General features: G+C 39.6%; 1 protein-coding gene and 1 non-coding gene across 12 annotated transcripts in view; both read left to right on the top strand.

Annotated features, from left to right (window-relative positions):
- Window positions 1-15,504, top strand: part of KLRG1 (killer cell lectin like receptor G1) — a 341,170-nt gene that overhangs the window by 61,139 nt on the left and 264,527 nt on the right. The window lies entirely within an intron of this gene.
- LOC131839944 (U4 spliceosomal RNA) lies at window positions 1,305-1,442 on the top strand. The gene has a single exon (XR_009357083.1). It is a non-coding gene; the product is annotated as a U4 spliceosomal RNA (small nuclear RNA).

Below are 15,504 nucleotides of genomic sequence, written 5' to 3'. Positions count from 1 at the left end.
CTTCTTAAAACTGTATTCCTTAATTTTCTATGATTTAGGGAAAGCCAGATGCTGTGTATCAATATGATAAGTTCTAGACCAAAATAAACGTCTACAAAAAAAAAAATTTAAGAATCGGACCTATGGTGGATAGGTTCAGCTTCCTATGATTTTTTTTAAATTCCTGGACTCATTAAAAGGCATAATTGGTACTACATGGCAAATCAAAGTCAACAATTAATGTGTTTCCGGAGTAATTATACTTCTGGGTTAGAGGATGAGGAATGGGAAACTACGAAAATAAGTAATACTCAAGCTAACAAGATTTTAAAGGACAAATACTATAAGAAGACACAGATAGCATCTACGAGATTCATGGCTAAGATCCTGAGCATTCTGGTGAAAGATCGTCTTGGATGTTCTGCATTTTTTTTTCCTCTTTAACGTGTCTCCTGCACACTTGCCTCTCCTCTGACAGCTTAGCAGTAGCAGTGCGATGCCCCCTTTTCACGTACAGTAACAACAATCAGCAACAGGGTGGCAGCAAAGTTTAAAGAGTGAGTACTGCTTCTGCATTATTTAAAAAAAATTATTTTTTTTTAAGTTAGGCATAAGGAAAAGAGAAAAGGAGGGATAAATAATTATGGAAACTTAAAACAAGAAGATACCAAACTGAGGTAGCTAGAACACACCATCCTTATCTGTGGGCAGAATTACATTCACAGTGCAGGACAGCGTGGGCTGGTGGGCAGGGAGCAGTTCTTGGAATCCGTGCATTCTACAAGAAAGATTACAATTTTTGTTTTCTATCAGTGAAATGTGACTTTAAGCCTTAGCGCCATTGGACTACAGGAAATCCATCCCAGATATCCTGGGGAACGAATGCAGTATGGAGGTGTTGGGTCTTCAGGGGCTGCCGTCACCTATTGATTCCCTACTCTGTGGCCTCCTTGTCCTTCATAGGGATCCGACTCTTTGACAAAGATTTGTAATGTCTTTCTCTGGTTTTAGTGTTAGGGTAATGCTGGCCTCATAGAATGGGTTAGGAAGTTTCTACCTCCGGGAAGAGAGAGTAGAGAATTGTATAAATGTTGGGTAGGATTCACCAACAAAACCATTTGGTTCTCGTGCTTTCTGTTTCGGAAGGTTAATAATTGCTGCTTCAAATTCTTTAATAGATATAGACCTATTCAGATGATCAATTTCTTCATATGAGAGTTTTGGTAGATTGTATCTTTCAAAGAACTGGTCCATTTCAGGTAAGTTATTAAATATATGGGCATGAAGTTGTTCATAGTATTCCTTTAATTACCCTTCTAGTTCCCAGCTTTGTGCAGTGGCAGTATCGTAGCCAATGAGGTTTATCTGAGGCGCTATTATTGCTAACTGAAAACCCTTCTAGTTCCCATAGAATTGGCTGTAATGTTGCCTCTTTCATTTCTGATATTAGTAATTTGTTTCTACTTTTTTTTCCCCCGTGATTAACCTGGTTCAAAATTTTATCAATTTTATTGATCTTTTGATTTTTTCTATTGCTTTCTTGCTTTTAATTTCATTTATTTCTGCTCTAATTTTTATCATTTCCTTCCTTCTACTTACTTTGGATTTAATTTGCTTTTCTTTTTCAAGTTTCCTAAAGTGGAAGCATACATTATCGATTTTAGATGTTTCTTTTTTCTAACACACACGTTCAGTGCTATAAAATTCTGTCAAAGCACTGCAAGGAAGAAAAGGCCTGGGGAGTTAGCACTGTGTCTGTGACTGTGAGGGTTTTGTGCTGTATATTGAAATTACATAATAGGATTATGAGCCATTCTAAAAGATAACAAGATTTAGCTCTTTATTCTACCACACTTCTTTTTCTCCTACCTTACTGAAAGTTTAATTTCCTATGATCCAATGTCACCTTTTATTAAGCATATGATGTGTCTCTGTTTTAGCCTCCTATGTTCTTTTTTCATTATAGAAACTTCTACTCCTGAAACTTCCAAGTTTCCTTGCTACTGAATGTTAGCATTTTTTCCTTTCTTACTAACTTGCTATCATTTTTGGACTAGTGTTCATAAGTAGCAATAACCTAAATACAATGTACATTCAGTCTTGCTAATCAAATGATCCTAGATCTTGATCTTGAAAATGTATAGGGACAATAGGAATGCCTGGCCACAAACTATTCGTATCTGAGATCTGTCTAGAATCAAGGTAATAAGAAAATATTTATTCCACAAGTGATTGAAAATATCCTACCCTTGATTGGCCACCAAAAACAGACAAACAAGATACCTGAAGGGGTATCTTTAATTATCTTCTTTTTTGTTTGTTTGTTTTTAATTGTTTTATTTTTTTTAAATAAACATATAATGTATTTTTATCCCCAGGGGTACAGTAATTAAGTATCTTCTAAGATGATCTTGCACTAAGTGCTTTAGCAAGAGGGTTTAATTGCCCATTGTGTAATGAGATGATTACACATCAGTTTTTTAAAGTAAAGAAACAGAGGAAAAGGTAGTAGAATAGTAAAAAGTGTTCTAATGTTTAAAAGCATGGGGTGCCTGGGTGCCTCAGTGGGTTAAGCCTCTGCCTTGGGCTCAGGCTCCTGGGATCGAGCCCCCACATCAGGCTCTCTGCTCAACAGGGAGCCTGCTTCTCCCTCTCTCTCTCTGCCTGACTCTCCGCCTGCTTGTAATCTCTGTCAAATAAATAAATAAAATCTTGAAAAAAAAAAAAAGAATTTAAGAATTTAAAAGCAAAAGCATAATATTACACATATGCTGAGGTAAGTAAGACCGCTTTGTCAGTTCTCTGTTTCTATGCCCACAAACTGATGCCTGATAAGTGAAATCCAATCTAAATCAAAATGTCAGTCTTATAACCAATTCAAAAATTTCCCCTGCATTTCTCTTGGTTCTGATCCTTGTTTCTGCAGACCAGCAGTGCAGAGGTGAGGCAGTCCTCCAGTCTCGGGATACAGGGGACTGGAAGAAAAGGCAAAGTCCTTCTCGTTGGTACTGAGGTTACCGGGTGGTGATTCTGTGTGGAAGTTATCTGTGATGGTTAGCTGATGTGTCAGCCTGACTAGGCAACAGTCCCCAGTTATTTAATTAAAACATTAATCTTAGATGTTGCTATAGGGTATTTTAGAGAGATAATTAAAGTTTATAACCAATTGACTTTAAGTAAGAGAAATGATAGATAATCCTGGTGGGCTTGATTCAATCAGTTCAAAGGCCTGAAGAGCAGACTGGACGCTTCTCAGATGAAAAAACCGCCCCAGTGGACCCCAGCTTCAGCCCTGCTGAGAAGTTCTAGCCTGCCTTTCCCCGCAGCCTGCCCTATGGATTTTGGACTTGTGAAGTCAGCTGCACGGTTGCACAAACCAAACCAATTCCTTGCAATAATTTCTTCATGTAAACCTAATGGTTCTGTTTCTCTTGTCGGATTGGATATAATACCAATACTAGTTATCTTTCACAGGACCTTCTATAGGTTTTAGCAATTCCTATATGCAGAGAGATACACTCCTGAGGAATTTCTGCCTGGCATCATTCCGTGATACAGGTGATATGCTCTCTAGAAGGCCTCTTAGAGCCTCTCATGGCTTTATCTTAGCTCTCAACTTATGGTGAAACACTCCACAAGACTTTCTCCTTCTGGAGTCCCTTTGGCTGGCAGGACGTCCTGTTGGATAAAGCCCTTTGTAGGTAACTCAAATCCCATTAACCTTCTTCCACTTATTCTGCGCTGGGGGAGCTCATGTAGGCACTCAGCAAACTGAAACTGCAGCTTGTGTCCCCGCCAGCTCTTCCTCCTTACCTTATCTTTAGGGGCAATCTCTACAGATTTTTCTACAACCATCAGACCTCTTGAAAGCAGCACTCAGAGAGAGGTTTCTATGCCCTCCAAAGTAGGGAACTTGGGTCAAGCTCTTCTAAGCCCTCTCTTGTTCTACAGGCAGCCTCAAATCTACAAATTTCCAGGGCTGAGCAACACAGAACCAGGGAGTTCAACTCTGTTTCCACCTCCAGGAAGAAGCCCCGCTCTGTCCCAGCTGCCCTCTAGTTTTTCCTCTCACTTGACTTGGTTGTGGGAGCACAGATACCCCAGCCATCTCTCCATCTACAAACTCCTGCAAAGGGCTTACCTGAAATCAGTCTTTAATTTCCCCTAATGAGCTCTTAGTAATTGTCCCTAAACCTAGTATTTGGTCGGTCTAAGGACTCCCTTTAGAAGATGGGACTTCTTGTCACCTACTACTCCCAGTGTTAGCTTTCAGCCCAAATTTCAAGATCAAAGGATGAGGTCTTTCTCTAGTATTCTACGGCTCTCATCACTAAGCGTTTGCACTCTCAGGAAAAGCTATTATTCATAGGTAAGCTTCTATGTAGAATTTCGTATTTTTATAGAGCATCCCAGGCTGTTCCAGACTTTCAACAATGTTTTCCACTTGCAGCTGTTTCTGAGTCTAGGGATATTTGATGAGTTCATGAGTCAGTGACTATCTATCCCACCATACCGTGGCTCTTAAAGCCTCCTGGATGAATCTTCAAACGCATAATCGTTGACTCATCCATGTCTCACTGGCTGATGCACCAATTTTCCACGCTTCTTGTCACAACCATGCCGATCAGTTAGTTTTTTTTTTTTTTTGTTTTGTTTTGGTTTTTGTTTTTTTTTAATATAATTTTTTATTTTTTATAAACATGTATTTTTATCCCCAGTGGTACAGGTCTGTGAATCACCAGGTTTACACACTTCACAGCACTCACCAAAGCACATACCCTCCCCAATGTCCATAATACCACCCCCTTCTCCCAAACCCCCTCCCCCCAGCAACCCTCAGTTTGTTTTGTGAGATTAAGAGTCACTTATGGTTTGTCTCCCTCCCAATCCCATCTTGTTTCATTTATTCTTCTCGTACCCACTTAAGCCCCCATGTTGCAACACCACTTCCTCATATCAGGGAGATCATATGATAGTTGTCTTTCTCCACCTGACTTATTTCGCTAAGCATGATACGCTCTAGTTCCATCCATGTTGTCGCAAATGGCAAGATTTCATTTCTTTTGATGGCTGCATAGTATTCCATTGTGTATATATACCACATCTTCTTGATCCATTCATCTGTTGATGGACATCTAGGTTCTTTCCATAGTTTGGCTATTGTGGACATTGCTGCTATAAACATTCGAGTACACGTGCCCCTTTGGATCACTACGTTTGTATCTTTAGGGTAAATACCCAATAGTGCAATTGCTGGGTCATAGGGCAGTTCTATTTTCAACATTTTGAGGAACCTCCATGCTGTTTTCCAGAGAGGTTGTACCAGCTTGCATTCCCACCAACAGTGTAGGAGGGTTCCCCTTTCTCCGCATCCTCGCCAGCATCTGTCATTTCCTGACTTGTTGATTTTAGCCATTCTGACTGGTGTGAGGTGATATCGCATTGTGGTTTTGATTTGTATTTCCCTGATGCCGAGTGATATGGAGCACTTTTTCATGTGTCTGTTGGCCATCTGGATGTCTTCTTTGCAGAAATGTCTGTTCATGTCCTCTGCCCATTTCTTGATTGGATTATTTGTTCTTTGGGTGTTGAGTTTGCTAAGCTCTTTATAGATTCTGGACACTAGTCCTTTATCTGATATGTCGTTTGCAAATAACTTCTCCCATTCTTTAGTTGTCTTTTGATTTTGTTCACTGTTTCCTTTGCTGTGCAAAAGCTTTTGATCTTGATGAGATCCCAATAGTTCATTTTTGCCCTTGCTTCCCTTGCCTTTGGCGTTGTTCCTAGGAAGATGTTGCTGCGGCTGAGGTCGAAGAGGTTGCTGCCTGTGTTCTCCTCAAGGATTTTAATGGATTCCTTTCGCACATTGAGGTCCTTCATCCATTTTGAGTCTATTTTCGTGTGTGGTGTAAGGAAATGGTCCAATTTCATTTTTCTGCATGTGGCTGTCCAATTTTCCCAGCACCATTTATTGAAGAGGCTGTCTTTTTTCCATTGGACATTCTTTCCTGCTTTGTCGAAGATTAGTTGACCATAGAGTTGAGAGTCTATTTCTGGGCTCTCTATTCTGTTCCATTGATCTATGGGTCTGTTTTTGTGCCAGTACCATGCTGTCTTGATGATGACAGCTTTGTAATAGAGCTTGAAGTCCGGAATTGTGATGCCACCAACGTTGGCTTTCTTTTTCAATATCCCTTTGGCTATTCGAGGTCTTTTCTGGTTCCATATAAATTTTAGAATTATTTGTTCCATTTCTTTGAAAAAGATGGATGGTACTTTGATAGGAATTGCATTAAATGTGTAGATTGCTATAGGTAGCATAGACATTTTCACAATATTTATTCTTCCAATCCAGGAGCATGGAACATTTTTCCATTTCTTTGTGTCTTCCTCGATTTCTTTCATGAGTACTTTATACTTTTCTGAGTATAGATTCTGTGTCTCTTTGGTTAGGTTTATTCCTAGGTATCTTATGGTTTTGGGTGCAATTGTAAATGGTATTGACTCCTTAATTTCCCTTTCTTCTGTCTTGCTGTTGGTGTAGAGAAATGCAACTGATTTCTGTGCATTCATTTTATATCCTGACACTTTACTGAATTCCTGTATAAGTTCTAGCAGTTTTGGAGTGGAGTCTTTTGGGTTTTCCACATATAGTATCATATCATCAGCGAAGAGTGATAATGTGACTTATTCTTTGCCGATTTGGATGCCTTTAATTTCCTTTTGTTGTCTGATTGCTGAGGCTAGGACCTCTAGTACTATGTTGAATAGCAGTGGTGATAATGGACATCCCTGCCGTGTTCCTGACCTTAGCGGAAAAGCTTTCAGTTTTTCTCCATTGAGAATGATATTTGCGGTGGGTTTTTCATAGATGGCTTTGATGATATTGAGGTATGTGCCCTCTATCCCTACACTTTGAAGAGTTTTGATCAGGAAGGGATGTTGTACTTTGCCAAATGCTTTTTCGGCATCTATTGAGAGTATCATATGGTTCTTGTTCTTACTTTTATTGATGTGTTGTATCACATTGACTGATTTGCGGATGTTGAACCAACCTTGCAGCCCTGGAATAAATCCCACTTGGTCGTGGTGAATAATCCTTTTAATGTACTGTTGAATCCTATTGGCTAGTATTTTGTTGAGTATTTTCGCATCTGTGTTCATCAAGGATATTGGTCTATAGCTCTCTTTTTTGGTGGGATCCTTCTCTGATTTTGGGATCAAGGTGATGCTGGCCTCATAAAATGAGTTTGGAAGTTTTCCTTCCATTTCTATTTTTTGGAACAGTTTTAGGAGAATAGGAATTAGTTCTTCTTTAAATGTTTGGTAGAATTCCCCCGGGAAGCCGTCTGGCCCTGGGCTTTTGTTTGTTTGGAGATTTTTAATGACTGTTTCAATCTCCTTACTGGTTATGGGTCTGTTCAGGCTTTCTATTTCTTCCTGGTTCAGTTGTGGTAGTTTATATGTTTCTAGGAATGCATCCATTTCTTCCAGATTGTCAAATTTATTGCCGTAGAGTTGCTCATAGTATGTTCTTATAATAGTTTGTATTTCTTTGGTGTTAGTTGTGATCTCTCCTCTTTCATTCATGATTTTATTTATTTGGGCCCTTTCTCTTTTCTTTTTGATAAGTCAGGCCAGGGGTTTATCAATTTTATTAATTCTTTCAAAGAACCAGCTCCTACTTTCATTGATTTGTTCGATTGTTTTTTTGGTTTCTATTTCATTGATTTCTGCTCTGATCTTTATGATTTCTCTTCTCCTGCTAGGCTTAGGGTTTCTTTCTTGTTCTTTCTCCAGCTCCTTTAGGTGTAGGGTTAGATTGTGTACCTGAGACCTTTCTTATTTCTTGAGAAAGGCTTGTACCGCTATATATTTTCCTCTCAGGACTGCCTTTGTTGTGTCCCACAGATTTTGAACCGTTGTATTTTCATTATCATTTGTTTCCATGATTTTTTTCAATTCTTCTTTAATTTCCCGGTTGACCCATTCATTCTTTAGAAGGATGCTGTTTAGTCTCCATGTATTTGGGTTCTTTTCAAACTTCCTTTTGTGGTTGAGTTCTAGCTTTAGAGCATTGTGGTCTGAAAATATGCAGGGAATTATCCCAATCTTTTGATACCGGTTGAGTCCTGATTTAGGACCGAGGATGTGATCTATTCTGGAGAATGTTCCATGTGCACTAGAGAAGAATGTGTATACTGTTGCTTTGGGATGAAATGTTCTGAATATATCTGTGATGTCCATCTGGTCCAGTGTGTCATTTAAGGCCTTTATTTGCTTGCTGATCTTTTGCTTGGATGATCTGTCCATTTCAGTGAGGGGAGTGTTAAAGTCCCCTACTATTATTGTATGATTGTTGATGTGTTTCTTTGATTTTGTTATTAATTGGTTTATATAGTTGGCTGCTCCCACGTTGGGGGCATAGATATTTAAAATTGTTAAATCTTCTTGTTTGACAGACCCTTTGAGTATGATATAGTGTCCTTCCTCATCTCTTATTATAGTCTTTGGCTTAAAATCTAATTGATCTGATATAAGGATTGCCACTCCTGCTTTCTTCTGATGTCCATTAGCATGGGAAATTCTTTTCCACCCCCTCACTTTAAATCTGGAGGTGTCTTTGGGCTTAAAATGAGTTTCTTGGAGGCAACATATAGATGGATTTTGTTTTTTTATCCATTCTGATACCCTGTGTCTTTTGACAGGGGCATTTAACCCATTAACATTCAAGGTAACTATTGAGAGATATGAATTTAGTGCCATTGTTTTGCCTGTAAGGTGACTGTTACTGTATATGGTCTCTGTTCCTTTCTGATCTACCACTTGTAGGCTCTCTCTTTGCTTAGAGGACGCCTTTCAATATTTCCTGTAGAGCTGGTTTGGTGTTTGCAAATTCTTTCAGTTGTTGTTTGTCCTGGAAGCTTTTAATCTCTCCTTCTATTTTCAATGATAGCCTAGCTGGATATAGTATTCTGGGCTGCATGTTTTTCTCATTTAGTGCTCTGAAAATATCATGCCAGCTCTTTCTGGCCTGCCAGGTCTCTGTGGATAAGTCAGCTGCCAATCTAATATTTTTACCATTGTATGTTACAGACTTCTTTTCCCGGGCTGCTTTCAGGATTTTCTCTTTGTCACTGAGACTTGTAAATTTTACTATTAGATGATGGGGTGTGGGCCTATTCTTATTGATTTTGAGGGGCATTCTCTGAACCTCCTGAATTTTGATGCTCGTTCCCTTTGCCATATTGGGGAAATTCTCCCCAATAATTCTCTCTAGTATTCCTTCTGCTCCCCTTTCTCTTTCTTCTTCTTCTGGAATCCCAATTATTCTAATGTTGTTTTGTCTTATGGTGTCACTTATCTCTCGAATTCTCCCCTCGTGGTCCAGTAGCTGTTTGTCCCTCTTTTGCTCAGCTTCTTTATTCTCTGTCATTTGGTCTTCTATATCACTAATTCTTTCTTCTGCCTCATTTATCCTAGCAGTGAGAGCCTCCATTTTTGATTGCACCTCATTAATAGCTTTTTTGATTTCAACTTGGTTAGATTTTAGTTCTTTTATTTCTCCAGAAAGGGATTTTATATCACTCGAGAGCGTTTCTCTAATATCTTCCATGCCTTTTTCGAGCCCGGCTAGAACCTTGAGAATTGTCATTCTGAACTCTAGATCTGACATATCACCAATGTCTGTATTGTTTAGGTCCCTAGCCTTCGGTACTGGCTCTTGTTCTTTTTTTTGAGTTGAATTTTTCCGTCTTGTCATTTTGTCCTGAGAAGAGTATATGAAGGGGCAAGTAAAATACTAAAAGGGTGGCAACAACCCCAGGAAAATATGCTTTAACCAAATTAGAAGAGATCCCAAATCGTGAGGGGGGAGAAAGGGGATAAAAAGAGGTTCAAAAAGGAAGAAAGAAAAGGAAAAAAAAAAAGAAAAAAGAAAAAAAAAAGAAAAGAATTTAAAAGAAAAGAAAACACCTAAGAAAAATATAAAAAAGAAAAGATATATATATTAGATAAACTAGTAAAAAATCGTTAAAAAAGAAAAAGGTAACAGTTAAAAATAATTTACCCAAAGGCGAGAAAAAAAAACCAAAAAATCAAAAAGAAAAAAATTAAATTAACCGCAAGACTAAAAAAAATCACAGGGAAAAAGCCATGAGTTCCGTGCTTTGCTTTCTCCTCCTCTAGAATTCTGCTGCTCTCCTTGGTATTGAAACTGCACTCTTTGGTAGGTGAACTTGGTCTCGGCTGGATTTCTTGTTGATCTTCTGGGGGAGGGGCTTGTTTTAGTGATTCTCAAGTGTCTTTGCCCCAGGCGGAATTACACCGCCCTTACCCGGGGCCGGGGTGTGTAATCCGCTTGGGTTTGTTTTCAGGAGCTTTTGTTCCCTGAGCGCTTTCCGTAGAGCTCCGGAGGACGGGAATACAAATGGCGGCCTCCTGGTCTCTGGCCCTGGAGGAGCCGAGAGCCCAGGGCCGCACTCCTCAGTGCGCGCTCAGAAACCGCGCCCAGTTACTCCCGTCTGCCTGACCACCGGCCGCGCGGAGCTCACCGAGCCTGCGACCGGTTCAAGGTCACCCCGAGCTGCGAGCTTACTGTCGGCTCTGTCTCTGTAGCCGGCTTTCCCGTTCCAATACCCGCAAGCTCTGCGACACTCAGACACCCCCGATCCTTCTGTGACCCTGCGGGATCTGAGGCCACGCTGACCCCGCGTGGGCTTCGCCCCGGGTAGCCTCTGGAGCGATGTCCCTCAGCGGAACAGACTTTTAAAAGTCCTGATTTTGTGCGCGGTTGCTCCGCCGCTTGCCGGGAGCCGGCCCCTCCCCCCGGGGTCTATCTTCCCGTCGCTTTGGATTCACTTCTCCGCCGGTCCTACCTTTCAGAAAGTGGTTGTTTTTCTGTTTCCAGAATTGCTGTTCTTCTTCTCTTCGATCTCCGATGGATTTTCAGGTGTTTGCAATCTTTAGATAAGCTATCTAGCTGATCTCCGGCTAGCTGAAGTAGTCTCAGCCAGCTACTTCTCCGCCATCTTCCGATCAGTTAGTTTTGATCCTTCCGTAATTCTGCATTTCATTTGAAGTCAATTGTCTAACTAATTAAGTTGTCTAACTAATTTGATCTTAGAATGGAGAATGAAAGATTTCAAATGCTATGAAACCCAGAACTGATTAAAAAACTATAAATTTGTGGGGCGCCTGGGTGGCTCAGTGGGTTAAAGCGTCTGCCTTCGGCTGAGGTCATGATCTCAGAGTCCTGGGATTGAGCCCCAAATCGGGTTCTCTGCTCAGCAGGGAGCCTGCTTCCCCCTTCTCTCTCTCTGCCTGCCTCTCTGCCTACTTGTGACCTCAGTCTGTAAAATAAATAAATAAATCTTTAAAAAAAATAAGTAAATCTTTAAAAAATAAATAAATCTTTAAAAAATAAAAAACTATAAATTTGAGACATAAAAATCCCAAATTTCTAACCAGGAAAAAAATCTCATTATATATAAGAAAAAAAGTGACCAACTAAGACAAAATATTTTCAATTTTTATCACACTCAAAAGGCTAATTTATTTAGTATATAAAGAACATTTTTTCTTACCAATTATTGAGGAAAAGCTCGCCCATCCAAAGTTTTTTTAAAGACTTTATTTTTTAATTTTAGAACACATGAGGGGGAGGGGGAGGTACAGGCAGAGGGAGAAGCAGACTCCCCACTGATGTGGGTCTCAATGTGTGACTCAATCCCAGGACCCCAAGATAATGACCTGAGCCTAAGAGAGACACTTAACCAACTGAGCCACCCAGGTATCCCCCTCATCCATTTTCTTTTTAATGGATAAAGGTTGTGTCAGTTCACAGAAAAGCAAATGGCCCTTAGGCATGTGAAAAGATGCTCTCTATAGTTCCTAATAAGAGAAATAAAAATTAAAGCCATAATGGGAAAATATTTTTTACCTATCTAATTAGCAAAGATCAAAACGTTTGATGAGAAAATGCATTGGTGAAGAAATTCTTATACATTGCTGGTGGAAAGACAAATCTGCAGATTTACACAGAGCAGTTTGGCAGGTCTACAAACACTCAAAAAGCATGTAGTTATGCCTGTATGAAATATAGTCATTGCAGCATTTTTTGTAAAGACAAAAAAGAGGAAATGATCTAAAACTTCCATTAACAGAAGACTAGGTTAGAGGCGCCTAGAAGACTAGCTTGAGGGTGCCTTCGGCTCAAGTCATGATCCCAGGGTCCTGGGGGTGGGCTCCCTGCTGAGCAGGGATCCTGCTTCTCCCTCTCCCTCTGCCACTCCTCCTGCTTGTGCTCTCTTGCTCTGTCCCTCAAATAAATAAAACATTTTTTAAAAATAGAAGAATAGGGGCGCCTGGGTGGCTCAGTGGGTTAAAAGCCTCTGTCTTCGGCTCAGGTCATGATCCCAGGATCCTGGGATCGAGCCCCACATCGGGCTCTCTGCTCAGCATGGAGCCTGCTTCCCCCTCTCTCTCTGCCTACTTGTGATCTGTCTCTCTGTCAAATAAATAAATAAAATCTTAAAAAAAAAATAGAAGACTATATATATATATATATATGTAAATCTTTCTACACCCTCTAGAATATTAAGTTCTCTGAAGGCAGAGATTTTGCCTTCTGTTCTATTTCCTGTTGGTCCACAGTGTGGCTGCTCAATGATTGACTGTTAAATGAACACGTGGTTCCTTAACATGAAACAGAAAGCGGGAATATTTGAGAGTTGATGCAGATGGGGATTATGAGGCTAGACGCACAGGAAAGCTGTATGAAATGTTTGTTTCCCATAACAATTACAATGTGGCTGGATTAACTCTCCCGTCTTCCTGCATGCTAGGAGTCTCTGTCTTGTATTTGAACTTTATCAGAATAAATGACGTAAGAGTATCTTAGCTGCACTTTGCCTGAGTCCTCCGGTGACTGAAGGACATTTTGTCTAGTTAAATATTAACTGCTTTCAAATGCAAAAAGCCCAATAACTGGACATGATCAATTTTTTCTTCTCAGAATGCCAGCCCAACTATGCTATGATGTTAACTCTCTATACTTGTTTTTATGGGAAGCTAATCAGAATACACTACGTGAAAAACCTAATAAACGTTTTTCAGACCTTTGCTATTCATCAGGTTATAATTCTTTCATTTAAAAAATGAATTTGGTAATTTAGGCAATTTCATTCATTTCTAAAAGCGATAAAAATACAATACTTTGGTAACCGTGTAAACCTCTGAGCATTAAGATCTTGTTTCTTTAAGGTTACTCCCCCAAATGACCCAAGCCCATTGTCCAGTGAAAACAATGGCTCGTTTAATCCCCTGCAAAATTTTTGTCTAGGGGAGTTTTAATATCTCTCCATCTTGCCTTTTTTTTTTTTTTTTAAAGGATGCATGAAAGACATCTTTTATGGTAGTCCACAGCATCTGGTCAATTATAGAGGGCTACAAACAAAAACAAACACACAACGCCTGGAATGCAAACCCAGGCTTTATTATTGTTTTCAACTTTTTTTCTGGGTTGTAAGGCAAATTAAACAAACTGACTCACTGGACATTTTATTTTTTATTTATTTTTTTAAAGATTTTATTTATTTATTTGACAGAGAGAGATGACAAGCAGGCAGAGAGGCAGGCAGAGAGAGAGGAGGAAGCAGGCTCCCTGCTGAGCAGAGGAGCCCCTCACTGGACATTTTAAATGCAAATCAATCGTATTTACTTTTTTCCCTATGGGATCCCATAAACTTCCCATGGATTTTGCTGAGTTCTCTCTTTCCTTGCCCCAGGTGGGTAAAATCTGCCATTTATGTGTAAAGAATTAAGAATTTCATCTAATAGAAGAAGAGTTTCTGAATGTTCTAATAAAAAAATCAGAGATAAATTCATAATCACATTTCACAGGTGGAGTAATAACAATGTCTCAGCCTTAAATATTGCTTATAACATAGGGAAGCCATTCAGCATTTAAAAACTGACAAAAGTAAAATACACACTGGGTAAAAATGCAGAAGATTAAAAAGAAAAAATAAAAAAGGCTTCCATTCATCAGCCCTACTCTTCTACTTCCTGTTTTAGAAATATCCACTGTTCATTTATTTTGTTTCTCTCCAGGGAAGTTTTCTTTCCATTCTTTTAAAAGCATGGAAAGCATACTTAGAAAAAAAAAAGATGATTACAAATGAAGAGAAAGTTCTCTGTGACTACCCTTCATTTACTGTCTTCCACACTCTCCAAAGAGATATTTAGAATTTAAAAAAAAAAAAAAAAAAAAAACAATCACGGGGCACCTCGGTGGCTCGGTAGGTTAGGCCTCTGCCTTCAGCTCAGGTCATGATCCCAGGGTCCTGGGATCGAGCTCCGCATTGGGCTCTCTGCTCAGCGGGGAGCCTGCCCCCCCCGCCCCGCCTACTTGTGATTTCTCTCTCTGTCAAATAAATAAGTAAAATCTTTTTTAAAAAAAATCACTATTTTACATCCATCTATGTATCTCAATAGAAAAAAACTCACAGCTGAGTGTTTTTTCTCTATAACGGTAGCATTATGCAAATATTCAGTCTAAAATTTGCTATGTTCTCCCAGTTATAGTGTTTCACAAGCCATGTTGCTATGTATAAAGAGACAGATAATTCATTTTAGCTGCCCTATAGTGTTCTTTTGTGCAATACTACATTTTATTACATTTCAATATCCAAATTGTGGTTTCTATTTTTTTGATTTTCAAAAATTGGTGGAAAAAAAATGTCAGTATAAAATTTGCCATTTTAACCATTGTTTAAATGTACAACCCAGTGGCATTAATTACATACGCAATGTTGTAGAACCATCTCTACTAGTTCTGAAGAAGCCTTTTCTTTTCTTTTTTTCCTTTAAAGATTTTATTTATTTATTTGACAGAGACAGACAGCCAGAGAGGGAACATAAGCAGGGGGAGTGGGAAAGAGAGAAGCAGGCTGCCCGCTGAGCAGGGAGCCCTATTCAGGGTTTGATCCCAGGGCCCTGGGATCATGACCTGAGCCAAAGGCAGACGCTTAATGACTGAGCTACCCAGTCTAACTGCGTAGTCTACCCTAAAGAAGCCTTTTCATCATTCCTAAGACATAAGACAAACTCTCTACTCACTAAGTAATAGCCGCCCTGCATCTTCCACCTGCCCCCAGTAGCCCCTAATCTACCTCTTGTCTATGAATTTGCCTATTCTAGATAACTTCATACAAGTGGAATCAGACAGTGTTTTTGTCCTTGTGTGTCTGGCTCACTTCACTTGGCATAATGTCTTCAAGTTTCCTGCAGTTGCAGTGTGTATCAGAACTTCATTCTTTTTATGGCTGAATAATATTCCAGCCCAAGTATACAGCACATTTTATTTTTCCATTCATCTGCTGATGGACACTCGACTTCTACCTTATTGTGAACAATGCTGCTGTGAACAGTGGTGTACAAATATCTGTTTGAGCTGCTTTTTTCAGATCTTTGGGGTGAGTTGGTCCTTAGGAGTGGAGTTGTTGAATCATACAGTAATTCAGT

Source organism: Mustela lutreola, chromosome 8 (assembly GCF_030435805.1).
Source record: "Mustela lutreola isolate mMusLut2 chromosome 8, mMusLut2.pri, whole genome shotgun sequence".
NCBI lineage: Eukaryota > Metazoa > Chordata > Mammalia > Carnivora > Mustelidae > Mustela > Mustela lutreola.
Note: the sequence above shows the minus strand (reverse complement) of the source record. Positions and strands in the feature narration are given on the sequence as shown.